This window comes from Crocuta crocuta, unplaced genomic scaffold (genome assembly GCF_008692635.1).
Source record: "Crocuta crocuta isolate KB4526 unplaced genomic scaffold, BGI_CrCroc_1.0 scaffold118, whole genome shotgun sequence".
Classification (NCBI taxonomy): domain Eukaryota; kingdom Metazoa; phylum Chordata; class Mammalia; order Carnivora; family Hyaenidae; genus Crocuta; species Crocuta crocuta.
In genome coordinates, this window is record NW_027551558.1 from 11,876,780 (window position 1) to 11,904,085 (window position 27,306).

Sequence of the window (27,306 nt, forward strand, 5' to 3'; positions counted from 1 at the left end):
CATGGAAAGCACATACACATGTGTGTGGATATGTGCACATGTGGATATATGTAAAAACCACTGCCATAAACACTGTCATCATTACTACTCAATTATAATGAATAACCACAATGTGAACAGGAAAGGGATCAGATGGGATATGATCCCACTTCTTGTCAGGAGAATCTAAAATCATCCTTTTAGTAAACTTGAAGCCTCTGACTTCATGCAGGTGGCTAAATCATTTCCTTTCAGCATTTAATCAAAGCATCACACACATCATCCTCTTCCTTTCTTCTTTGCCTCCAAATACAAACCACTCTTTTACAGCTGACCTGTTTATGGTGGTTGACATCACTACAGCTCATTCAACATTTTATTGTTTTTTATTTTTTTAATGTTTTATTTATTTCTGAGAGAGAGAGAAAGAGAGGGAGAGAGAGGGAAAGACAGAGAGAGAGGGATGCAGCATGAGCAGGGGAGGGTCAGAGAGAGAGGGAGATGCAGAATCTGAAACAGGCTCCAGGCTCTGAGTTGGCCGTCAGCACAGAGCTCGACGTGGGGCTCAAACCCATGAACTGTGAGTTCATGACCTGAACCGAAGTTGAACGCTTAACTGACTGAGCCACCCACACGCCCCTCAACATGTTAAAATCAGAGGTATTTTTTATGACAAAACATGCAAAGAAACATCATCTACCCTTAGAATTTACGAGACCTGTACCTCTCTGCCATATCATCAAGGTATCAAGACTCAAAACTAGAAACATGTTAGCCCTTAATTTTTAATCTACTCTTAGAAACTTCTTCCTTTCTCTGCTCCTCAATATTTATTTCAATTCTGAGACAAGGTTAGTGGATAACTTTTAGCATATTGCCCCACTGTGAGAGCTGAACACTAATAAAGTGTAAAAAAGTTAGTTTGCTACCCCTGTCTTTGAAAAAACTCTTGACTGAACTTTGACAACAATTATAAGCCACCAAGACTTGAGAGGATTACTTTGGGAAATATGAAGAATCATATTTTTTTGGCAACCAAGTCTATTGTCCTAAATTTCATAATAGGAAAAAACGAACATTCCGGGATTGAAAAGAAAGGCTGTTTATCCTGTTTCTCATCAATACTACCATCAGGATACAAAAGGAGATAACTGAGTGCATATGACAAACTACAAAACCAACCACTGCAGAGACATTATCTCACTTAATGCTTTTATGGTGATGTTCTTTAACAGGTAAGTAATATGCCCAAGGTCATGTGGCTGGTAAACTACTGAGCTGGATTTGAACCCTAATCTGCTTGAAACCCAAGACTGAGCTCTTAACCAGCAGAAACACAAGTAACTTCTGAATAGCTTTACAACCCCTTATTAAAATGAAAACCCCTATTTTTGTGCTAAACAATACATGTAATAATATCTTTTTAAGGAAGAACTATTTTCTTTTTGTTAACATTTTTTTAATGTTTATTTATTCTTAAGAGACTGCATGGGAGCGCGCACATGTACACATACACACACACACACACACACACACACACACACGTAAGCACGAGTGGGGGAGGGGCAGAGCGAGAGAGGGACACAGAATCCAAAGCAGGATCCAAGCTCTGAGCTGTCAGCACAGAGCCCGATGCGGAGCTCGAACCCACCAACCATGCGATCATGACCCGAGCCCGACTAAGGCACCCAGGCACCCCAAGAAGAACCATTTTCTTAAATAACAGATCCATAGGAGCACATTTCTCTCTTTCAATGCCTTCGCTTTTGATCAAAAGGTAAGATGGGTTTTCTTTTATGTGTCTAAGGTAGAACCTAAAGCATGGAGAAGGTCAAATATGTTCTATGATATCAGAGATGGACTTTAAAATTAAAAGGCAATTATGCTTTTTCTCCAAAATAAGCATTAGATTCTGCTTATCTTCTACTATGTAATGATCAAGGAGAAAATGCGAGGTCAAACAAAGCTTGAAGTGAACAAAACTCTTAGTGTGGCATACTAGGATGTTAGAAGTAACAAACTAGAAGGGACTTTTCAGCTCCATTATAGTGGTACTTCCTAACTGGGGGCCCTTGGTCTGCTAGGCAGGGAGAAACAGGATTAATAAAAACTGTATACAAAATATTTGTGCTAATGCACTTTTTTCCTAGGAAAAGGGATTACAGTTTTCTAGATTTCTAGAAAACTCCAAAAGAGGTTAGGAAGCATCATCACAGTATAAGAAGATCTAGTCACCAGTCATGGAAAATTTGGTTTCAAACACAAATCAACACTCAGTCTAACAAAGTTTTTTTTTTTTCTTTTTTTTCTAAAATAAATCTAGAGCATCCGTGAAGTGCAGGCTGGACCTATTATTAAGGGAAAAGGATATTTTCTGAAATTTCACCACAAATTTATTTTCTATCATTTAAAGAAGGCTCCACAATTACCACTATTAAGTAAAGGGGACTGAAGTGGTAAATAAAAACTCCAATTAACTGTGGCCTTTAGCAGTCGGTACCTGAGAATTTGCTGGGTGATTCACTGTCTCTTGGAAGGTATAATTCTCAGTAGACTGAGGGAAACTGTTGCGAAGAAAAACACTCAGATAATAAATATTCCTCCAAATACCACACTGCCACTTCTTTTAAACAGAGGAATACGAAACAGATGTGACACTCTGCGCCGAAAGATTTTAGATTAACATTAATATTAAATCAATACAAAATGTAGTAAGTTTCATATGCTTTAGTTATTAGATAGAATGAGTCCAATAAACAGTTCAGGACTAAGCACAGATCAGAATGCTCCAATAATCTAAATGAACAGAAAAACCTCAACACTGATTTCTTCAATATAAAACACAGGAGGACCTAAGAAGTGTATGTAGCAAGGATTAAATGAAACAAATCAAGCTGGGAGTGGTGATGATTTTTTCCAGGAGAAGCTGAGAAGAACAAAAGTTATAACGACCCCACCCCCATTCTGTTCAGTCCTATTTGGATTTCAAGGATAGACATTCAGAGGGCATGCTAGATTTTATAAGCCACTTTCTGTTTATTGCAAGTTTCCCAATAAACTACTGGAAAAGTATTCCAATTATCTCTAATATATTTTGAGAAAAGCAAAAAGGAACTTTACATAAAATTCAGACAGCTCATGATTTAATAAATATTATATTCCATAAACCAAATTTCTCTCAGGTGTAAAGAAACTGGGCTCATAATCTTAGCAATTTGATTACTTTATTTATTTTGCCATAAAGCAGACAAGACTCTGAGCAGAATTTATTATTTGGGGGGAATTTAACTGACAGAATTGTAAATGAACTAAGGGTTCAATATTATTACAGTACTCTGAAGCTCCTTCAAATTGCTAGCACATATAAATACCTAAACATACATACATATATATATATATATATATGGCAGGTATCTCAAGTGTTAAAAATATGAAAGTACATTTCAGAAGCTACCACACTGGACTTAAATTTTACCAGATATATATGTTAATGTGCTAATGCTGTGTAATTAAATAGGTATTTTTAAAAACAATCAAATTCAGCATCATTTTAGGGTATCTTTTATTTAAAAATATACAAACCATACACTCAAAACTAAAATGTGAAATGCCCACAATATAGATGCATTTACTCTTAAATTCATTTTTTTAAATAAAAACTCTTTAAGTTAAATATGCTCAATTTTCTTATCTCAAGTAAAATTCAATGAAATTACATAAAGCTGACCGTTTATCAATGTAATTTGTTTTTGTTTTTAAAAACTAGGTTTAAACTACAGAATTTATAAGTACATTCTGCCAAAAGAGATTGTATGTTGATGAATCTTTTAAGACCCAGTTTGCAAGTAGTTTTCTTATACTGACTATTTATTCTGACAATAAGAAAATGGCAATTTCTTCTACGAAATTGAGATGGGGATGGGGACTCCTTTCATGAGACAGGAGAACTAGCCATTTGTTTTTTTTAAGTTATTAGGCTAATAGTTTTCACATTCATTTACAAGGTTACATGACATCTCCTCTCTTCTCCCCATTTCCCAAATTCGAAAATAGCTTTGTTTTCTTATTTTAAATCACATGCTTCCTTATGTTAACATGAGAATTTAATTCAAAAGTAATCTACTTAAATGAAAATGCAGTTATTCAGGAAGATATCAAAATCAGCCAGGATATAATGCTTAAATTAATAAAAACTGATGTGTTTCTAATTCTTTTCAAAATACATTAGAATTCCTCAAACCTTACTGTGAGCTAACAGCTTTCATTTCTTCCTTCTGCCCACCAAAAAAGGAGAAAACACATACACACACACACACACACACACACATACACACGCACTAAATAACTACTACATTAAATGCATAGCTTATTTCGCTACAGTTTTTAAAAATAATTGATCTAAAAATGGTTCTTCCACATTTTCAGACTGAGGAACATTCATATGGAGAGAGAGTAAATGGCCTGAGCTACGTTCCCCAACAAGAAATACAGAGTACTAAAAAAGTGAGGCAACACAGACCTGGATTCTGTGCTCTGCACACAAAATAACCTGTTCCAAAGTATGAAAGGATGGCTGTTGTGCTGTAGGGATAAGAGACAAGGCCCACACCAAAGCCCGTGAACACAGGGGGCTCTAGGATTTAATGGTTACAGTACAAAGCTTATTTCTAAGAAAATATCAAAGCAATTTTAAGTTCCTGTATTTAGTGATGAACTGCCATTTCAGGGAGTTCCAAATGAGCAATGTCTAGTCACTTTAAAAACTAGGGTAACCTGGTGATGATAAGGAAGCAAGGAAACAAGCAAAATCATAAACTGTTAATGACGTTTAAGCCGTAGGACTCTTGTGGATGGTATACTGAAAACATATATCAAAAGTTAAAAAACTATGCACTCTTTCTGAACCAGCTATTATATTTTTAAGAAATTATGCAAAAGATTTAAAGATACACAAAAAATGAATGGGTGCTATGTACCAGAGCCCAGCTTTAATGGAAAGAAACTGAAAACCAAAACATGTATCATTAGAGAGTTCATTAAATGAAAACTTATACTGTCACTAAAAATTAGTTGCAAAACATTAAGTGAAAAAAACTGGTTATAAGACTAAGGATGTGAAGGGCGTTTGGATGGCTCAGTTGGTTGAGCTTCCAACTCGATTTTGGCTCAGGTCACGATCTCGCAATTTGTGAGACTGAGACCCCATGACAGGCTCTGAGCTGGCAGCACGGAGCCTGCATGGGATTCTCTCTACCTCTCTCTTTGCCCCTCCCCAGCTCGTGCACTCTCTCTCTCAAAATAAATACATGAACATTAAAAAAAAAAAAAGGCTATGACGAGACCAATATTTTAAAATATAGGTATATATAAAAAGAAAACAAGAAGATTTAAATAATGTGTTAATAGTGCTTAAGTGAGTTATTCCTTTAATTGCATTCTTGGTTTTTTAATTTTTCATCAATAGCCATATGAGATTTGTAAACAGAAAAAGTTTAAAATTTATGTTTAAAATAACAATTGTTAATTGACCAAGAAAGATGATATCACATGATGCCCAACATTTTCTTTTATCCTACCAAACTCTCCTGTGCAGTTATTAAAGTTATTTTGAATTTAATATGGGTAAAGATATCATTTGTTAGGAATAACTTCCACACAAGGCTTCTAGAAGATCTCAAACAATAAGTTTTATGATATTGCTGTAACATAAAAGAAAGCTGGAGCAGAAAAGAACAAGTTCTCAATTTATACACATAGGCTAGATAAGAAACAAATGTAGGATGAAAAATTTTCCAAGAAATTACATATTGTATATATCCTTAAGTTATACTCAGTCCTTGGCCTCTGAATCCACTTCCCAAGTTATCCTTCACAATCACCAAGGCACAATCAGTTCACTACCCACAGCGTACCAGATGCCAGGTGACACAGTAGTGCGCCAGGAAAGTTGGGTGCGTGGAAAAAAAACCCACTAAAAACAAAATATGGTGAAAGAGGAAAAGAGAAATCACATAAGCTCAAGATTTCAAAAACACCAAACAAGTGTACCTTTAGATATGTAACACTAGCACCATCTGGTGGATGATCCATTAGAAACAATTCAATTGCCAGTTTAAAAAAAAAAAAAAAGAAAAAAAACCCTTTATTGATTAGAAAAAATAATTCTAAGCCTTCTTTCAAAATCTGAGCATTTTCCAAAGCCAATCAGCCTAGGAAGGGTACAGTAATCACACAGAGGACCCATCAGAAGCCCCGGGGCACTTAAAATGTCTACCAAAGATCTAGGTATTCCCAGGTGGACATCCTATCATATCTCAGCCACACAGCAAGGTTTCAACAGTACAGAGTTCCCTCGGCTACCTTTCCTGAAGTGCCCCATGCCACATCAGATGAAAAGAACACTTTCCAGCCACAAAAGAAACCCCAAAAAGGAAGACCGAAGTTAGCAACTATGGAACAGAACTTGAGTCTGAGGTTCCTCAGGGCACCAGTGACCTAGCCTTCCACGCTATAAACAAACCAACATTGTTTTGAGGCTATTTAGCATCAGAGGTTTATGTTCACAAGGATGCTCAGTCTCTACAGTGGACCAGCGTGTCAAAATATTACACTGAAATCCCTGGTACTGCTGGCAGTGGGACAGTCAATGACGGAGATGGCAAAAATCACTGGTGTCTTCAAATGCTATTGTAGGGGAAAGCAAATCAGCCAAGTGAAAGACAAAGAAGATGGAAAGCTTGTCTCCCTTTTTTTTTTTTTAATGTTTATTTTTTGAGAGAGAGAGAACAAATGAGCAGGGGAGGGGCAGAGAGAGAGAGAGACAGAATCCAAAGCAGGCTCCAGGCTGAGCTGTCAGCATGGAGCCCGACGCAGGGCTCAAACTCACGAACCGTGAGATCATTACCTGAGCCAAAGTCAGATGCTTAACCGACTGACCCACCCAGGCGCCCCTTGTCTCCCATTTGTAGGCTGGATCCCTCAACAGAGGTAGAAGCTACTTCTGACCAAGAATGGCACCCGCAGAAATTATCATCTCCACTACTCTCCACAGTAAGCATCCCGTTCATTCTCTCTCTTCCTTCCCTTCACCATCTGCTTTCTCTTTTAAAAATCCCTCCTTTATTTCTTTTCCCCCATCTATGTTTGAGACCAACATGAAGTTGTTACGAGTACAGCATGATCCCACAATGGGAGCTCAAGAAAAAGTTTCCACGGGAGCAACCACAAGGCCTGGAGCCTACATCATGTCAGACTAAACAAAAGGGCAGGGTCCCCAGACTCCAAGAGAAGAAAATCGGGCCCAAAGACAGGAGCAATAACTGCGGAAGAAACTGTTTTCTGCAGCAGTACTGGAAACATTCCATGCTCACTACTGATGAGACACAAAAACTACAAAAGCAGGGAATAATGACCTGATTTTATAGTGAAAACATCCTTTGGTCAACATTTTGAAATGTATAGATTTAAAGAACATGACGTCAACCTACCTGCCAAGTTCCCCCTGCCCTATACACCAAAAAGTATGCTTCTCCTGATTCTTATATTTAACTCCAAAATCGTTCATTGACTCAATTTGTATTTGTTCATTCTTTTTCAAACACAAGTCTATTCAGATTAAATTTGAGAGCTGCACAGAGAACTGTGTAGAATTTTCTTAAAAAGGGAAGTCTGCTCCACTAACTCATCCTTTTACCTTTTCTACTTTATATACATCTATGGGAGTTTATCCACTAGTAAATATGAGGAGTCCAGATTGCTAAAGCATAGACTGTTTAGAATGAAACTTACTATAAAATATTTTATTCCTTTATTTATCTATCCAATAACAGAAGTCAGAGGCTTCTGACTGAGCTGGGTGGCTCAGTGAGTTAAGTGTCTGACTCTTGATTTAGACTCAGGTCATGATCTCAAGGTTGTGACATCGAGCCCCATGTTAGGCTCCATGCTGGGCAAGAACATGCTTAAGATTCTCTGTCTCCTTTTCCCTCTGCCCCTCCCCGTTTCTCTCTCTCTAAAGAAACACATAGAAAACAAAACCCCAAAGAACTCAGAATGGAAATTACCAATTTAGAGAATATTCTAATATTTGTAATATTTACAAATATAGAATTCTATAGAAATATAGAATTGTAATATAATTCTAATATTATTACTAATAATAATAGTAAGTGTTCAGTAATGCTATAATAATTATTAAAAGTTTTAAGGAAGAACAATAACAAAAAAGGAGAGAAGCAAAGGAAATGAGACAATGAAAAGTAAAATAATAACAATAATTAAAAGGAGACAGTCTGAGACCTACTTTGCCAGCAGGTAGTAGCCCAATTCTTTCTACCCACAGAATAAAGTTTTGGAAACAGCAATGGTTTGTGTTACATTCCCTAATACTCTTCTAAATATTACCACTGACAATCTCAGTGAATTTCATTAATGACACACATTGATTTTCATACACTGTTACCCATTCTTCCTTTGCTCCCTTCTCATACTTGTTTTATTCCTAACCCTCCAAACCCCTACTTTCCCCTGAAGTGAATTTATACCTTGGCAGAAGTCATTACCCCCACCCCCACCCCCATTACGGGAGACCCTAACTATGAACTTCATTTTATACATTCACCAGCTAGCAGCCTGCAGTTTGGATTGCCAAGCCCTATTCTGGAACAGCCTCAACTTTTTTTGGCCACCCAGATAATGCTGGGGAGGAAAAAAAAAGAAAGAAAGAATAGAAAAGAAAAATCAAACCTGAACACACATGTCATGCATAAATGAGACCACTACTCTAGATCAACCAATTTTCTAATCATGGTTTTTAAAGATACACTGAACAGATGGAGAGAGAGCATGAATTTCAGTTCGGCTCACTGCTCCATTTACTTCTTTATCTATAGTCAGATCTTTACTTTTTTGGGATCACTGCACATTTCTGGCTCTGCTACATTATACTGTGTAAATATTTAGGAGAAATAATTCCTTTCAAGGATCTAAATTTCCACTGTCGTTATGGCAAATGAACCTGTTTATGCTATGTTTGTTAAGTAACAGCAAGCCTAGAAGAACACAGGAATTTACTAACATATGTGGTATACAAACATCACAATCATAAAGCTTCTCATGGGGACATAGCAAGAACATGAAAGGCCAGTTTATTTTTATTCCCACTGCCCTGTAATTTTCTTTAGCTCTACTACAACAGTCCTTAATTCAAGCCTTCCCTGCAGTTACAGGAACAGGGTAGGCTGAATGTACACAAACCATACTCAAAACTATCCTCATCTCATCTGACCTTCCTTGATTCCAGAACAATGGTCCTCAAACTTGATCCTGCATCAGAATGTACTGCAGGCTATTTTAAACCTTAGCTGGCTGGGCCCCTCCCCTGAGTTTCTGCTCCACTGGGGCCAAGAATTTGCATTACTAAGAAATTATCCAGTGGTGCTGGCACTGCTAGTCCTGGGACCATACTTTTTGGTTTATGGTTTTACTGTGGTATGATTTACAGTCCATAAAATTCACCCATCTTAAAGAGTATAATTCAACGACTTTCAGTAAATGTTATACAAGCATCATCACAATCCAATTTCAGAACACTTTCATCCCCCAAAGATAGTGTGTGCCCATTTACAGTTTTCATTCCCACCGCCAGCCCCAGGCATCCACTTTCTATTTTCTGTCTCTATAGATTCACTTCATCGGGACATTTGTCATAAACGTTATCATAAAATATACGGTCTTCTGAGTCTGGCTTCTTCACTTATGATGCTTTTGACCTTCTTCCATGTTGTAGCATCAGTGTTTCCTTTTTATTGCTGAACAGTATTCCACTGTTCTAGATATACCACATTGTATTTATCTATTCACCAGTTGATGGACTTTGGGGTGGGTTCCAATTTTCTGGTATTAAGAATAATGCTACAGGGAGCTTGGGTGGCTCAGGCTCTTGATTTCCGCTCAGGTCATGATCTCGCTGTTTTTGAGATTAAGCCCCCCTGTTGTGCTGCAAGCACAGAGCCTGCTTGGGTTTTCTCTCTCTCTCAGAAAAACAAAACAACAACAAAAAAAGAATTCGTCTTTATGTCAGACATACGTTTCATTTGGACAGATTCCCAGGAGTGGAAATGCTGAAGTACAGATTTATGCCTAATTTTAAAAGAAACTGCCTAGGTGCAATTAATGACGGCTCCAGTTTATTCATTTCCTTGATACTTGTTATTGTCTGTCTTTTCTACTAAAGCTATTCTAGTAGTTATCATGTGGTATCTTTTTACTTGTAGTTTAATCTACATATCTTTAATTAATAATGATGCTGTGCATTTATTCAACGTATTTGTTGGCCTTTCCTAATCTTCTTTAGTGAAATACCTATTCAAATCTGTTGCCTATTTTTAATTGGCTTGTCTCCTTGTTACCGAATCATAAGTGTTCTTTATGCATTATAAATACAAGTCCTTTATAAGACACGTGACTGGCATACATTTTCTTCCAAATTTTGGCTTCTCCTGTCATTTTCTTAATGGTCTTTTGAAACACAACAGTTTTTAATTTTCATGAAGTCTAGGACTATACTTTGAGAACCACTGTTCTAAAGCCTCAAAAATTCAAAAGAAATAACAAACCCTTGAAAAATGTGAAAGCGTAGTGGTTTCCCATCTGCATAAGCAAATGCGTAACTGTCACTCACATCCGCTTTTCCGTGGTGTTTGGTTTTAGCAAAGCCTCTCACAACTATCATCCTAAATAGATTTACCATTTTTAGGAAAAGAGAATTTGCAACTAACTGGCTTTAACATATTATGGAGTGAATAAATTCAGCTGCAAATGGGCCTGAGCTATCAACTGGGAACACTGGAAGGAATGTCACCACTGAAGAATATGAACTTCTGAGCCAGTGTTTTCAGAGTCACTGATCAGTCCTATGGCTTTTAACACCGTGCTTAAAGATGTAAGAAATATGTCCACTCTACAAATTAATGGGAACAAAGACAAATGGTGCACCACAGTAGAGATTGTCAAGAAAAGAGCATTCCCTGAAAGTTTCATTTATCTTTATATTTTTGTCTGATTTTATTAGCCTTCTTCACTTAAGGGCCTTTTAAGATCATTCATATATCATTACAGCTCTTTCTTTCTTGAAAAGCTATTGAACTTTAAATCAAGAGGGGCTAAAGATGGCAACCAAAGTTCTAATCTTGTCTAGAACCATAACTTGCAAATGTATGAAACATATTTCAAGAATATATAGGGTAGGTTTAATTCAGGTAGAAGAATAGTAAGACTAGTAGTTGCTAAGGTGAAACCAAAATACTACATGTTTATCCCTTGATGATTACCCAAAAAGCAAAATCATAAGACTAAGAAGTTTATAGGAACATTGTTTCTATAACCATGACCCGAGATACAGATTCTGTGACTTTATGGAAAAACCCTAAAAATAGGAAGGATCCAATTAAAAGACAATCCATTTGCAACACAAGTCCTGTATATAATTCAAGTTAACCTAGAATGTAAAACAAGAAGCTTTGATTACTATAGAACTACCAGGCTTCCACTAAAATGATTTCAAATATTTATGTTTCGATGCATGGATACTATTGATAACATAAAAGCCATCCATCCTCACTGCCTTCCAATTGCTGGAGATGGATTTTAGATTTCTACTGATTTCCATATATTACACTACAAGGAACAAGCCTATTGGTCAATATTCATTTTCCCTTTTCCACGGAGCCACTTAAAGCCACTTAAATAGAAGTTGTCTGAAGAGATGCCAGAAGATGTAGTTTCCCATGTGACCCACAGCTTCTCAACATGGTCTGGCTCCCAATAACTTCACTTTTAGGCATCTTCTCATCCAACCCTTTTCTTTTTTTTTTTTGGTTTTGGGTTTTTGTTGTTGTTGTTGTTTTTTTAAGTTTGCAATTAAATAACTGGAGTCAGTGGAACTTCTCTCCTAAATTATACCAAGTTAGGGTATCACCATCTCTGTGATGTTACTAGACTTGAGATCCAACATAAATATCAAGATACGAGAAATAGAAGAGTTTATGCAATAGCACACAGCAATTATGATTTATCCATAAAACTGAAAGGTAAGCATAAGCAAAACATAATAGCATTTTAAGCTTTCATTTTATACCAGAGTTCAACTCCTTTCCTCAATCATTTAGATACCAGTTACTACCAGGAACAAACTCAACAGGTCAGCACTTCTCTCTTTTATTCACCAGCCTCCCTCTGGATGGCTCAAGGCGGAACAAACCAGAAACAGCAAGGACCTCAAACAGGATGTCTTACTCCTGGCCATTTAAGATTTGACAGTCATTAGTGTGTGCACGTGTATGGCAATATAGTCATAAATGAAGCTCGTCCTTGAAAATATGCAATTTCTTAGTGAAGTTCTTAATAAAAATGAGGAATACGGAGGAGTACTCTCCCCTAACCCTCACCATTTATCCAGTGAAATCCATAAAATAAACACTAAAACCTTCGCTTATACAAATAGCAAATTAGTATCATACCCAACAGGTATAAAGGAGAATAAAAGGATAGAAACAAGCACACACAAATCTACACAAACCCCATGGGCTTTCCAAAGCTAACAGAGCTGCACACTTCAGCAATTCATCCACGTCTGAACAAATGCCCTCAGTCGATTCCTTTGAAAGGAAAGAACGATCAGTTATATCTGTCTTCATCTTGTCTGAAAATCTTGACATTTTCCAGCAAGTAAAAGTTCCAAATGGCAGGTGTCAGAAGGCCTTAGCCTCACATGTGGTGCTGGAAGGCAAGAAAAGCAGCAACAGCATGCGGTCATGTCACAGCTACACAGAAGCTGCCTAGAGAGCACATTCTGAAAAGAGCAAACCTCAGACATGGTTAAATCAATCTGGTGCCAGATGCCACTATCGGAACAAAGCCTCGCTGCCAAAGATTAGCTGCCCAGAGAAACATTCAACTCAACACTCTCACGAAAGGGAAAATGGCTGAGTGCAATGGCACCTGTCCATATTCTGTCTGTCTAATAATGTGGTCAAACTAGCCCCTTCCATGCAGAGAAGAAAATGGCCATAGTATGCTCTGCTTCGTCTAAACATGGGTATTATTTTCACTAGGGCCCATTCAGTTATTCTAAAGTAATAATGCAGGGGCGCCTGGGTGGCTCAGTCCGTTAAGCACCAGACTTCAGCTCAGGTCATGATCTCATGGTTCGTGGGTCAAGCCCTGCGTCGGGCTCTGTGCTGACAGTCAGCTCAGAGCCTGGAGCCTGTTTCAGATTCTGTATGTCCCTCTCTCTCTCTGACCCTCCCCTGCTCACGCTGTCTCTCTCTCTCTCAGAAATAAATAAAATCATTTTAAAAATTTAAAAAAAAAAAGAAGTAATAATGCAGATCTACTACATTTGCATAGTACTTTTACCTTTTTAAAGTGTTTTAAGATCTACTAACTCTAACTTCCTATAAGGAAGTCAGGATCACAAATTCCTCTTCATTTTACCTATTGAGTAAAAGAGAACCAAAGAGCTCAAGTTAGGCCAAGATCATCTGAAACCAAGACTTAAAAAGAAAAAAAGTGATCTGTGAACTATCTGGCCAGACTTCTTTCTGTTTAGATGGCTACTCTTGTCTGTTCCTTGCCTCCCAATCATCTTTTCCCAATAATAAAGCTTTGAAGCCTTTTGAAAGTTGTTTGGAAAGATCCATCAATAAGCATTTTGTTCCCAGAGGTTAATATAATTGGCACGATGGTCTCTGTTTCTACTCAGATCGGACTCTTTTAATTTTTAATGTTTTATTTATTTCTGAGAGAGAGAGAGAGAGACAGCGTGATCAGAGGAGGGTCAGAGAGACAGGGAGATACAGAATCTGAAGCAGGCTCCAGGCTCTTTGCTAGCTGTCAGCACAGAGCCCGATGCGGGGCTCGAACACACGAACCATGAGTTCATGACCTGAGCCAAAGTTGGACACTTAACTGACTGAGCCACCCAGGTGCCCCTCAGATCTGATTCTTAACAAACAGTAGTAGTGAAGGGGCACCTGGTAAGCTTAGTTGGTGGAATAGGCAACCCTTGATCTCGGAGTCTGAGCCCCATGTTGGGTGTAGAGATTACTGAAAAATAAAGTCTTTAGGGGCACCTGGATGGCTCAGTCGATTAAGCGTACGACTTTGGCTCAGGTCATGATCTCACGGTTCTTGAGTTCAAGCCCTGCATCGGGCTCTGTGCTGATGGCTCAGAGCCTGGAGCCTGCTTCAGATTCTGTGTCTCCCTCTCTCTCTCTGCCCCTCCCCCCATTTGTGCTCTGTCTCTCAAAAATAAATAAAATGTTAAAAAAAAATCAAGTCTTTGAAAACAGTTCTTTAAAAAAGACAGAATAATGATTTCTGAGGAATATTCAAAGCAGGAGATGCTGGAGAAGCATAAAATAAGTTATCTGTTTAGGGAGGAGCATTCACTGTCAGGTCATTTGGTCAGATACATCTGAAACTAAATAAACTAGGATTCACTAAGATGGGGAATACAAAATATAATGAAAAAATCCATCCATGGAAAAGAAAATCCATTATCATTAGGGCTTTTGCTCTATTCAAATATATAAAAGGGATGACTGCACCAAAGATTTATACATCAAAATCCCTAACTTCCTCCCATACTTGAAAAGACAAAGCATAAACATGAACCAGGACCTCACTTGGATTCAAGTTAGAAACTAGTTTCTTTCCTACATTTTTACTTACTATGGCTACACCACTGAAATTTATTTATTTGCCATATACTTGTGCCTGTTTCCACACTAAAACAATTCACTGGAATCCACATTGTCTTGTCTTGCCTTCTAAGCAACCAGCAAGTACTATTCTTCAGCTGTGTGCAGTTGCTCACATAATTTCTCATCTTTGTACTTTTAGATCTTATTCTTTTGGGAAGGATTAAAGTAAATATCGATTAACACAGACCTACATTCCATAAGGATTGAGAGTACTCTCACATATACATTCTACTCCAATGTTTATAGCAGCACTATCAGCAGTAGCCAAATTATGGAAAGAACCCAAATGTCCATCAACTGATCAATGGATTAAGAAGATGGGGTATATTTATACAATGGAATACTACTCAGAGATGAAAAGGAATGAAATCTTGCCATTTGCAACAATGTGGATGGAACTGGAGAGTATTATTTTAAGCAAAATAAGTCAGTCAGAGAAAGAAATATGATTTCACTAATATGTGGAAATTGAGAAATTTAACAGATGAACACAGGGAAAGGGAAGGAAAAATAAGATAAAAGAGAGGGAGGCAAACCATAAGAGACTCAAATACAGAGGACAAACTGAGGATTGATGGGGGTGAGTTAAACAGGTGATGGGCATTAAGGAAGGAACTTGTTGGGATGAGGACTGGATGTTGTATGTAAGTGATGAATCACTGGTTTCTACTCCTGAAGCCAAGACTACACTGTATGTTAACCAACTTGAGAATGATAATAATAATAACAATAAAAAGAAATCAAATGTATTAAATACAATTTAAAAATGAAATAAATGTTAAAATTTTTCTAAATTAACTTTTTGCTCACCATTTACTCAGAAGAATTTCACTTCTGTAAAACAAGGTATTTTGATACGATTATTTTCCATGTCTGCTGTCTTTTTTCCTATATACTTTGCTAACTTAATTGATTCCAGACTTTTCAGCATCTCATGTTTTTCTGCTTTACCCAGTGAAACAGAGGCATTTTTTTTTTCATTTACATGGAGAAAAACCAATTTGTGTTCACGTTTGGGACACAGCAAAGACGAAAGTTGGTAAAAACAAAGTGTGGTGCTGTTGTCAAGAAATGTTTCTTGCTCAAAACCATGCAAATGAAAAATAGACACATGAGATAGATAAGCTTTGCATTAGAATCAGAATTGGTACATATCTCAACTGAAATACAAGCAGAACTAGGACAAGCCATATACAAGTATCTTGTAATTTTCAATGTCATGAAAATAGTCATCAGTTTCACACTACAAAAAAAGGCAGAGCATAAACTTGGACACTTAAATGTTAGCTGTCTAATGACACCATCTCTTCAATTAAGCTGAAGAAAAGAAAAGGCTTATGAAAATCACTGAATGTTCTCTAAAACTTAAACATAAGTCCATATGAAGTCAATTCTCCCTTCAGATCTCTAAAATCTTATAATACCTCGTATAGTCTCCCTGGCCATTTTAAATGTTAATTACTGGGCCTTATTTTCGGCAAACATTTATCTCAACAATCTTCAATGTTAAGAAAATCATAAATAGCAAGAAAAGGACCCTAAAACTAACAAATGAATAAACATAAGCTCCTGGTCTAATTTCCTCTATTCCTTCATAAAGTTTCCTGCCCCCAAATTTTAAAACCTGGACACTAGATAGTTACATAATTTTAAAAGCACAACATACTAAATAAAGTTGTTCAGGAATTTAGTCACAATGTAAAGGTATCTAGACTTTAAAATTGAAAACAAATCTAAAAATGACACAAATTACAAGAAAGCTAAAGCTGTGTTCTTGAGACTCCCAAACGTAAGAAAGGAAAAGAAAGTTATGCCGTCACTTAAATCTACTTAACACCATGTGTAAGGAAAATCTGTGATATAATCTGATCCTGAAGAATTTAAACTACAGACTTCCTGATTCTCCAGTGCTGGCAATCACCTCCCACAGTAACTGGGCACAATGGCTGAAAAAGCTTTTAAAATTACTGTATTTCCCTTAAGCTTGTTTAAGTATGAAGTCTCTATTCCAAAGTAAATTTTAAATGAGTTAATGTTGTTCTAAAAATATATTTTATATCAAAGGGCTCCAATGAATTTTTCCTGTTAATTTCAAGTTTTCTAACTCAAATTTAGGACTATTATAAGTAAAACTACAATCTTTAAAGTAATGTTAATGTAGCACATCACATACTTGGAGTCGTATTACAACGTCATTTTCATTTGAAAGTTACAAAAACAAAAACAAAAGTGTTAAAACACAAGCCCAAGTGTATGTATATTAATGTAATAATGACTTTTTTGATTCTTAGAGGAAAACTGAATAGTGGTGTTTCTTCTTTATGTGCAATTATAAAGAATGGATTGCTAAATGTAGTAAATGATTTTACTAAAAACAGATATAAAAATGATTTAAATAATAAATCTTTATAAAACAAAACAAATTATTTGTAGACTGAGGCATTCTTACACCGTGAGATGGATGATGTTAACCTTTTCTTCATATTTAAATGGGAGGGAAAAGAAAAAGAAAGGAAGAAGAGAGAAAAAGGAGAGGGAGAGACACAGGAAGCAGACAGATAAGTGTTTTCAGGAGAGAAAGAGAGCAAGAGAGCAAGCGAGCACACACATAACGCATACATGACTGGCAAATCCATTAAAATATTTTTTTTCACTAAAATATGTAGGATACAAACTAATAACGGCTTATAAAGAAGTAACAGAATGTAACCAGTCGACCCGAAGCAGCCTTCTTTGCCAAACTATCTACCCACCCCACTCTCAGGGGGATATACTGGTAGTAAAATGAATGCATTTTCCTCACCTGGAATAAATCACTATCATCATGAGCAAGTTTGAGAGTATCCATTTCTAACCTTATCTGGTGGTTAAAAAACAAAACCTCACATATTAGAAACACACGCACATACAAAGAAGAAACTAAAAATCACTTTTTCCTTTTCTTTCAGCCTATTTCCCAGGCTTAGAAACCAAGCTTCTGTCAGCAGACATTTTTCAAACATCCATTTTGGTTCCAACTTGGCCCTTTAAATATTCCCCAATACACTTGGAATAATGCAGGATTCTAAGATAAATTTTAGGAAATAAATGAGCATGCATGCTGATGTGTGCGTGTACACTCTATATTTGCTTCAGGCTTTCACTTCGCCATTTAAAAATGTAAATTCTCCATTAAATAAACACACAACAGATCACTCATATCTGAAATTAGCCTTTTCCACCATTTTCAAATACGAGGAGCAAGATTTTAAAGCAAGTAATACTTCTGAGCCAGAAAGATGTAGACTACACTATAATCAAAGAACAAAGAGGCATAAAGTGTACACAACTTACACCTAAATTTATTATTCTTCTGGAAAGTTGTGTTTTCGTCACAAAGGGTAAGAATATATGGCATCAGCCTCCACATCTTAATATCTGTAGGGAAAAAAAGTCTTTCAACTGTGTAAGAATCATTTAGGTGAAGCTCCTATGAAAACACCTGCCAAGAAGCTTGAACTATCATATTAAATGGATCACAGGGTTTACAAAGTGCTGCAGACGTTCAAAGGCATTCCTGGCACTGAGTATCATAATCGCAGCGAGAAGACTACACTTCAGGCACACGTCTAGGTCATTTCTCTGAATTGTTTCTTCTCAAATTAAAATGTCAAAAATTATGCTATCAAATGCTGTCCCTAAGGAATGCTGGCTCAACCCGAAGAGCAGCTACTAATTAGTAAAGTCAGGCCTTTTAATGGGGAAAAAATTTCTTTTTCTATTGATAACTGAAATTAGCAGGGTCCAGAAAGAAAAGTTTCATCTCAGCAGTTAGTTTAAGTGCTACTGATAGCTATAATCACATGCAGGCTGCAATTCCTTTTGAAAGGCTTTTCAAATGAACAAATACAAAGAAAAAAGAGAAACACAAGTGTTTTCATAGTGAATGACTGCCTAGGATTACTGAGTTATAAAAAGCCAAGGTTAGAGACCCAGATATACATGAGTATTGTGAACTAACAAACCAAAGTCAAATGAAATCCTTGCTCACTCTTTTGACAAGGTCAGTGCACCCATCCCTTAGCACAATAACTGATTGAATTTCAAGTTACAGAAGGCGCTTCAGGAAAATAAAATCCACCACAAATCATTTAATGTTTCTCTATTGCCTTGGATGAACAAATAAAACCCTCTAAGAAAAACATTCCCGGTTCACTCTGTTATTTCCCAAAAGCTGCATATTGCTCAGGCTGCCTTGTCGAAGTGTTCATTCACTAGCAGCATTAAGTGTGTTGACGTAAGAGATGTTCTTTGGCAGCCAATCATACTGTATCTTTTTCACCTGAAAGTCCAGATGAATTTATATAATACTTGTCATTTGTAGAAGTCATGTTCACCTACTAGAAAGAGCTACTGATTGTCCATGAACTTCCCCCTAAAAGTTCTAAAACCTGATTTCAAATACAAACAAGCTCACAGAATAGAACTGTTTACATGAGACATGCACGTAAATTATCTAGTCTTACACTTTGGCAAAAAGCACTGTAGGACCTGTGGCTTCTAAAGCAATCAAAAGGTCTATTTTAGCTGTGTCAAGAGACATTAAAAGCAAAAATTCAACGGTATATATTCCCATCTATATATTCCTTCTGTACTTTTCATGAAAAGCCTCTTTGATTTGAAATATCAAACACTTCCCAGTATTGTTGTTTTTTAAAGTTCTCATTCCCAGAGACTAAGTTTCTTGGCTTTGTGGCTCAAGCGATGACAAACAGATCATTTCCTATTCACTCCACTTACCTCATGATCAACAAGACTGCTAGAATCCAGTTATGTTAAGAATTATTTTCAACAGCCACCTTCAATTACAAATGTTTGACATGATCACAGACTTTCAGTGCTAATCCCCTTTCAAGTTGAAATACCCACACAAGGGCCCTTTGAGACACGCAGCATGGCTATTTTCTTTGCTTTGCCTTATCCTGCAAGGCAGCTGAAATACACTTGAATCCTTTCTCTCCACCCCCGTTACTACCATCCATCCTTTATGCAAAGTAGCATGCAGACCCACATGCCTTTGTCAAGACATAAGTCTTGGTTAAGACAGGTTAAGACATTTTTTCTAAGAAAGGAAAAGCAAATCTTCACGTAATTGACTCTCATTTCCCCAAGTTTTCCACCTATGGACTATCCTTCCTTAGTTTTCACAGATTTGCATGATCTGAGTATACTTCATTTCCGGAGCCCTACTGCTAACCACAATTCCAGACACAGAAACTTTTAGTCTGGTCTGAATATTCAAGGAGAATACCCATCACTTAATCCAAATGGAAAGAAAACCTGAATCTATAAAAACGAATCGTATCAACATACTAAATTATACGTATCTCCTGAAGAAATTTTTTAAATTTCAAAGAATAACACAATTTTCTGGTACATCAAATTAAGGCATTTATGCCAAGAACATACATTGAAGTCTTTACTATTTCCAAGTGACAATCAACCTGGGCTTTGAGCAAAAAGAGGGTGATTTTGCATTAGCTGTAGGTGGATTCATGAAAGTCTGCTCTTAACCTGAATTCTCACAAGTCAAAGTCCATTTTCAGTTCATTTTCAATGCAATCAGACAGCTCCCCAGCTAAAGGAACTATAAAATGAAATTTTAATAGTGCAAAGAATTAATTGATATAGCAATTGATCATCCCTTCCATTATGAACTTTTTAACTTGTGATTTTGTGTTTAGAATTTGAATTATTGAATTACACTTTTCTTTCTGCCTGTGCCATACTTACATGAACCATGGAAATGTTTTCCTGTTAGAAGAAACGTCTGTCCTCCTTCACCTAAAGCTAGTTTATGTTCCCAAGGGAAATGGGAAGAGGTAAAAACTTCCTGCTGAGAAGGACCAAGCAAGAATACAATAATCACACAAATTATCCTTGGGACACACCCCTCAGCTAACAGTAAGTTAAATCTGAAAGTGAAGGATTTCAGGATATGTCACCTCCAAATTTGCCACTTTGACAAAATAATTATTTTAAGCTGAAGGAATCTGAAAAACAGCAGGTACAAGAAGGATTCTCTGACCCCTTTCCCCCTTGAAGCAGGTCATTAGACTCTCCTATCAGAGCTATCTTCCTTATAAAGGAGCATCCTTACCTCTGAAGATGAAGGGATGCCAAGAAACTCTAAACACGAACTTTGCCAAGTTTCCACCAATTTACTACCAATTTACTACCTACTCTTTTCATCCTATCATGTTTTTCCACAACTTTCCACTCTTCATCAAACCTAGTATCAAAACACTCAGGCTTAACCATTTCTTTGGGTCTTCATTCCCTTTTGAAGGCTCATGTGGCACATAAAACTTAACTGAAATAATTGTGCATGCTTTTCTCTGTTAATCCGTCTTTGTCAGTTTAATTTTCAGACCCAGTCAGGGACTTTAGTCAAGGAAAAGTTTTCCCTCCTCTATAAAACCAAGAAATCAAGCTCTATCTTCAAATACTTTCCGTCCTGGTCATGTCACTCTTCTTCTAGGACACTTAACCCAACGCTCCAGCGAGGTCATATCTACAGGACAGCACACCAGATGTGGTAGAGAGATCTTCTCTTTCCTCCTCCACATTCTTCACCATATAAAACTATGTGAGGCCAGAGGTAATCCCTCGATGGCTATCTCCTATCATTTGCTAAGATTTCTAGCTCAAAAACTGCCTAGTTATATAACAAGAGCTAGTTTACCCCTTGAAAGGCCACTCCTCCAGAATGCTTCCTTAAAAAAATGACCAGTTGATGAAATGGTTTCAACATAGCATTGAGACCAGCTTAGTTCATGGTGCATTCTACAACATTTAAAAGTGGAAGAGGATGGGAAACTCAAAGTGCTGTATTCCATGACCTTAATAACAAACCATTTAAAAGAGTTTGAGGACCCACAAAGGACAAAATCTGGCTAGACTGATCACTGACCCTCATGCCCCTTCTGGAACATGAGGACTTGGATGAGGTCTTTGAGGGTTTTCTGACCCTACTACTGTATTATGCATGACTTGGGGAAATTCTTTAATGCTAAAAACAGATGAAAATGGATTAATCTGAATATAAACTCATTCTTGTTCAGAAGGTTTTTGCTATTGTCTCCAACTTCTCCAAATGAACAAAGATAAAAGAGTAAATTAAGTTGAAAATAGGCAAGTTTACTCCCTTAAGTCAAACTTTCCAGAAACGCCTACCATATTTAAACGATAGAGAGGTGAAAAAGCATGTGTGTGGAAATAGCATGAGATTGAAGATCAGATAGCCTGACCTAAGTCCCCATTCCACTAAGTCTTTAATCCCTATTAGCCTGCAGTCCAGCTTCCTCACCTGTAAAATGCAAAGAATACTTAACAACCAGGGGTTTACCGTGAGAAATAAATATGGACTGGATCGGTGCAAAGGTGCTTGAAGGCAGTAGGAAGCCCATGGGATAGTATTACAAAGAAGTCTGAAGCAAAGAACTTACTAAAATCTACTTTTTTTCACCTCTAAGAGAAGGATACCATGATTTAAGTTAGAAATACCTATCAGAACACAAAATGATTTACTATAAAGATATTTTCTAGGTAAGACTCCTCAAGTCAACATTCGAAAGCAAGGTTCCTGCTTTTTGACTGAAGTAACCTTTTTGCAAACAAACCATGTGAAATTCTTACTGAGAGTACTTCCCAGGTTATGAAATCACATTCTACAAAGCAGTGATGTACTGCCACAGTGGATCAGCACGAAGTAGTAGTAGTGGTGAGGTAGTGTGCTGGGTAATCAGGAGCACTAAATGATAGAAGTATAACTCCACCAGTAAACAGATATGAATCTCAACAAAAAGCAAATGTGAGAAATCAAATTTATGTGGCAGTTCACCTATGAAAGAAAAGGGAAAAAAGATTATTTTATTGCCATCCTTTATTCCCTAAAATGCAAAAACACCATTCAGAAATGCATCCCAACACAAATAATTTGACTGCGACTTAGTTTAGCTAGTTTTCAAGCTCAAATTAGGCAGCAAAACAAGTTTCTTACATGCTTACCTAATCTGTGACTGAAATGAAAACAAATGCATGTCACACTTCTGGACCCCTCTCAGAGAATAAAATGGAATGGGGGTTGCTGGAACTGTCCGAAACCTTCTGGCTCCATCATTATGGAAATCGATGAACAGTCTGAGTCAGGGTTTCCAGAGGAAATATCTATTTTCATCACAGTGTCTCTGGAAGAAATGCTTTTCAAAGTGTTCCAATTCTCATTTAAACCACTTTTAAAATTATTAACAACTTCCTTATACCTTCAAATTTTACAGCACTAACAATTTTCAAAGCATTTTCAACCCAAAACTCCAAGTCTGTCTTAGATTATGAACAGCTATGACAGACCATGTTCTTTACCAAATATCCTTATTCAGTCCTTTTATCACTGGATGTCACTCCTTCATTTTCAAAGGAATTTCTGTACCTTATGAGAAAACATACCGCTGAGCAATATGACTAAGACATTTGGAAACTAATAGTACTTTAAGCTCCAGAATAGCACAGTCAGTGAGAATCTGGGAATAAGAGCAGATGAGAAGATATCCTATCAGACATGAAGTCCAAATGAAACGGGACTTATGATTAGCTACTGAGTGGTAGCATTTACAGGGTCTGGCACTGTTGTTCTCCAATATGTGTTAGTTTTCTCTAATTGTCACGATAACCCTGCTATTTCCCATTCATCAGCTGAGGCAACTGAGGCACAAAGAAGTTAGGTAATTTGCTAAAGTTTATATTTATACAACTAGAAGTGGCAGAGATACAACAGCAACACACGATCTGACCTAAGAGCACAAATTCGTAACCACTATTTTGAGCTACGTACTATATTCAGCACAATGCCGACATCTCATTAGTTTTCATATTCCTGAGAGGCAGGTATGATTATTCTAATTTTGCTGATTAGAAAACGGAAGCTCAGAGAGATGAAGAAACTTGCCCAAAGCCAGGCAGCTAATAAGAAGTAGAGATGAAGTTCAAACTCGAGACTGTAGGACTGAAGTCTATGCTCCTAGGACTTAGCACTAGACATCTCATCTACTAAAGAGCAGTGACTCCTCTACCTCCGCACAATCCCTCAACAGTCATTGTGACGCTTATAACTCCTCTTCTGGTTCTTCCACGCAATACAGACTCTTCAAGGAATCTACTGAATATTTAAGTAATTATCCACAATACTTCCCAACTTCCTTGAGTACGCTAGGAGATTATTTTGATGAAATCCAATTTGCCTAGTTTTTATTTTGTTGCTCATGCTTTTGGGGTTATAGGTAGGAATCCTTTGCCAAATTCAAGGTCATGAAGCTTTACTGCTATGCTTTCTCCTAAGAGTTTTATAGTTTTAAGCTTTTACATTCAGGTCTTTGATCCATTTTAAGTTAATTTTGGTATATGCTGTTAAGAGTCAAATTTCATTCTTTTGCATGTGGCTTTCCAGTTGTGCCACCAATATTTGTTGAAGACTATTCTTTCCTCATTGAATGATCTTGGCACACTTGGTGAAATCAGTTGATCAAAGAAGTGAAGGTTCATCTGTGAACTCTCAGCTCTATTCCATTGATTTATATGTCTATCTTTGTGTCACATACCACAATTGGTTGAAGTTTTGAAATCAGAAAATGTGAGCCTTCCACTCTGTCCTTTTTCAAAGTTGTTTTGGCTATTCAGGATCCCTTGCAATTCCATATGAATTTTAGAATTGTTTGTCAACTTCTACAAAGAAGTCAGCTGAGACTCTGACAGGGATCACACTGAATATCAGTTTGGGGATTATTGCCATTTTAATAACATCTTCTAACCCTTGAACTTGTGATGTCTTTCCATTAATTTAGATCTGAAATTTCTTTCAACAGTGTTTTATAGTTTTAAGAGTAGGTTTTATATTTCTTTTGTTAAACTTATTGCTAGGTATTTTATTCTTAGGGATGTTATTATAAATGGAATTTCCTTACTTCATTTTTGGATTTTTCAAGTGTATACAAATAGAATTGTTGTAATTGGTCTTGAATCTTGCAAACTTGCTGAACATTTTAATTAGCTGAACAAGGTTTTTTTAGGTATATATTTTAGTATTTTTTACAAATAAGATCATATCCTCTGTGAACAGAGAGAGCTTTCTTCTTTTCCCATCTGGATGCTTTTTATTTTATTTTTTGCCTAACTGCCCTGGCTGGAACCTCCAATAAATGTTGAATGGAAGTGGCCAGAATAGATTCCTTGTTACTGATCTTAGGGAAAAGTATCCAGTCTTTCACCGTTAACTGTGATGTTAGCTATGAGTTTCTTCACCTCTACCTACCTGGTTGAGGAAGTTCTCTTCATGTGTTTTCTTGGTGTTATTATAATGAAAAAATGCTGGATTCTGTCAAATGCTTTTTCTGTGTCTACTAAAGTAATCATATGAATTTTGTTTTTTATTCTTTGATATGATCTATTACATTCTCAGATTTTTAGATTGGGAACTAACCTTACATCCTTGGGATAAGTCTCATTTGGTCATCAAGTGTTACTTGTTTTATAGGTTGCTAGATTTGGTTTGCTAGTATTTTGTTGAGAATTTTTACATTTATATCCATAATTGATACTGGTCTATAGTTTTCTTGGTCTGGTTTTGGTATCAGGGTAATACTGGCCTCATAGAAGAAGTTCAGAAGTGTTCCTCCTTCTGTATTCTGGAAGAGTGAGGAATTAGTTTTAATGTGTGGTAGAATTCAATGGTAAAGCCAATTGGATCTGGTTTTTCTTTGTGGTTAGTTTTTTTTTCTTACTGACTCCCTGTGTTTGTATGTTATAGGCCTATTCAGAGAATCTATCTCTTCTTGAATCATGTTTAGTAGTTTGTGTCTTTTCAGGAACTTGCCCATTTCATCTAAGTTATCTAATTTATTGGTATATAATTTTTATAGGTTCATATATTTGTTATATCTTTTTATATATCATTATTCCTTTATAATAATTTTTATTTTTGTAAAATCAGTAGTGATACCCTCTTTCCATTTCTGATTTTAATGATTTTAGCCTTCTCTTTGTCTCTTGGTGGGTTTCGTTAACAACTTGTCCATGTTGTTGATACTTTCTAAGAAACAACTTTTGATTTCATTAAATTTCTCCTCTGTTTTTCTCTTCTCTATTCCATCCATTTATGTTCTGTTCTTTATGATTTCCTTTCTTCTGCCTGTTTGAAGTTTAGTGTGCTCTTCTTTATTGTCATATGTGGAAGGCTAAGTTTTTGCTTTGAGACTTCTTTTTTGAATACAGGCATTTACGGTTATAAGTTTTCCTCCTAGCACTCCTTTAGTTGTATCCAATAGCTGTATTGGTGTATTTTGTCTTTACTTCCATTCAATGTATTTTCTCACTTCCTTTTTGATTTCCTGTTTGATTAATTATTTATGGGTTAATTATTTAATATTCAATTTCCACGTATTTGTGAATCTCCCAATTTTCTTTCTAATTTCTAATCTCATTCCATTGTGCTTATGGGACATGCTTTATAGTGTTTCTACCCTCTTACATTTTATTTATTTGTTTATCACTGTCACTGCTTTAAATTTTGCTTTTATTGTGGTAACATATTAACAACATATTATTTATCATTTAACGATTCATATGTGTACAACTCAGTGTCATTAAATACATTCACAAGGTTGTTAAACAAACTAGTGTCTAAATTCAGAACTTCATCATATCCAACCCAAACTTTACAGCCGTTAAATGACAGTAATTTGCCCTACCACCTTTCCTCCCACCCCTCCTCCTGTTACCCTTTATTCCCCTTTTGTCTTGAAGAATGCCTCTTCTAAATACCTCATATAAGTGGAATCATGCAATATTTATTTATCCTGTGTCTAGCTTCCTTTCATGTGCTTATTGGCTATTTGTATCTCTTCTTTGGAGAAACGTCTATCCAAGTCCTTTACTAATTTTTGAACTGGGTTGTGTGTCTTTCTGGTAGAATTTTATGTATACTTCTGGAACCAGCCCTTTCTTCACTGCTTCTCTATTTCTCTGTAGGTGTTTGGCTGTGTCCCGGTGGTAAATGTGGAGATCTTCTGGCTGTCATCAGAGATGCCAAACGCAAACTGCTCTTTGGCAGTTTGTGTGAAGAGGTGTGAACCCACTTTCTCACAGGGCATCCTGGGCTAGAGGGGTATCTCTTCCAGATGTACTTCAGTGAAACCAGATTCAGAGCTTGAGCAGATACACTACTGCAGGCATGGACCTAACTCGAACCGGCAACAGCACACAAGTACCAACGGGGCCACAGAGCCTCTGCCAGCACCTCTGCACTGCTCACTGCTCGACGGGCCTTCTTTGACATCTGGAAATGCTTTCTTTTGACTAGGAATTGCCTGGGATATAAATTTCCATTCTTTACTTTTGTCATTTCTGTGTCTCACATTTTAATATATATTTTTAAACACAAAGAGCAACCTTATAAGGTTGTTGTAAGGATGAAATGAGTTAATGTATGAAAGCATTTAAAAGACTGTGCCACTGCTCTAACAGGCAAATT

General features: G+C 36.7%; 1 protein-coding gene and 1 long non-coding RNA gene across 4 annotated transcripts in view; one reads left to right on the forward strand and one right to left on the reverse strand.

Moving 5' to 3' along the window:
• The window catches only part of SRBD1 (S1 RNA binding domain 1), a 192,153-nt gene that overhangs the window by 90,758 nt on the left and 74,089 nt on the right, over window positions 1-27,306 (reverse strand). The gene's annotated exons all lie outside the window — the stretch shown is intronic.
• On the forward strand, window positions 1,599-27,201 carry LOC144219353 (uncharacterized). Its single transcript, XR_013331382.1, has 3 exons — window positions 1,599-1,756; window positions 6,948-7,029; window positions 26,805-27,201. It is a non-coding gene; the product is annotated as an uncharacterized LOC144219353 (long non-coding RNA).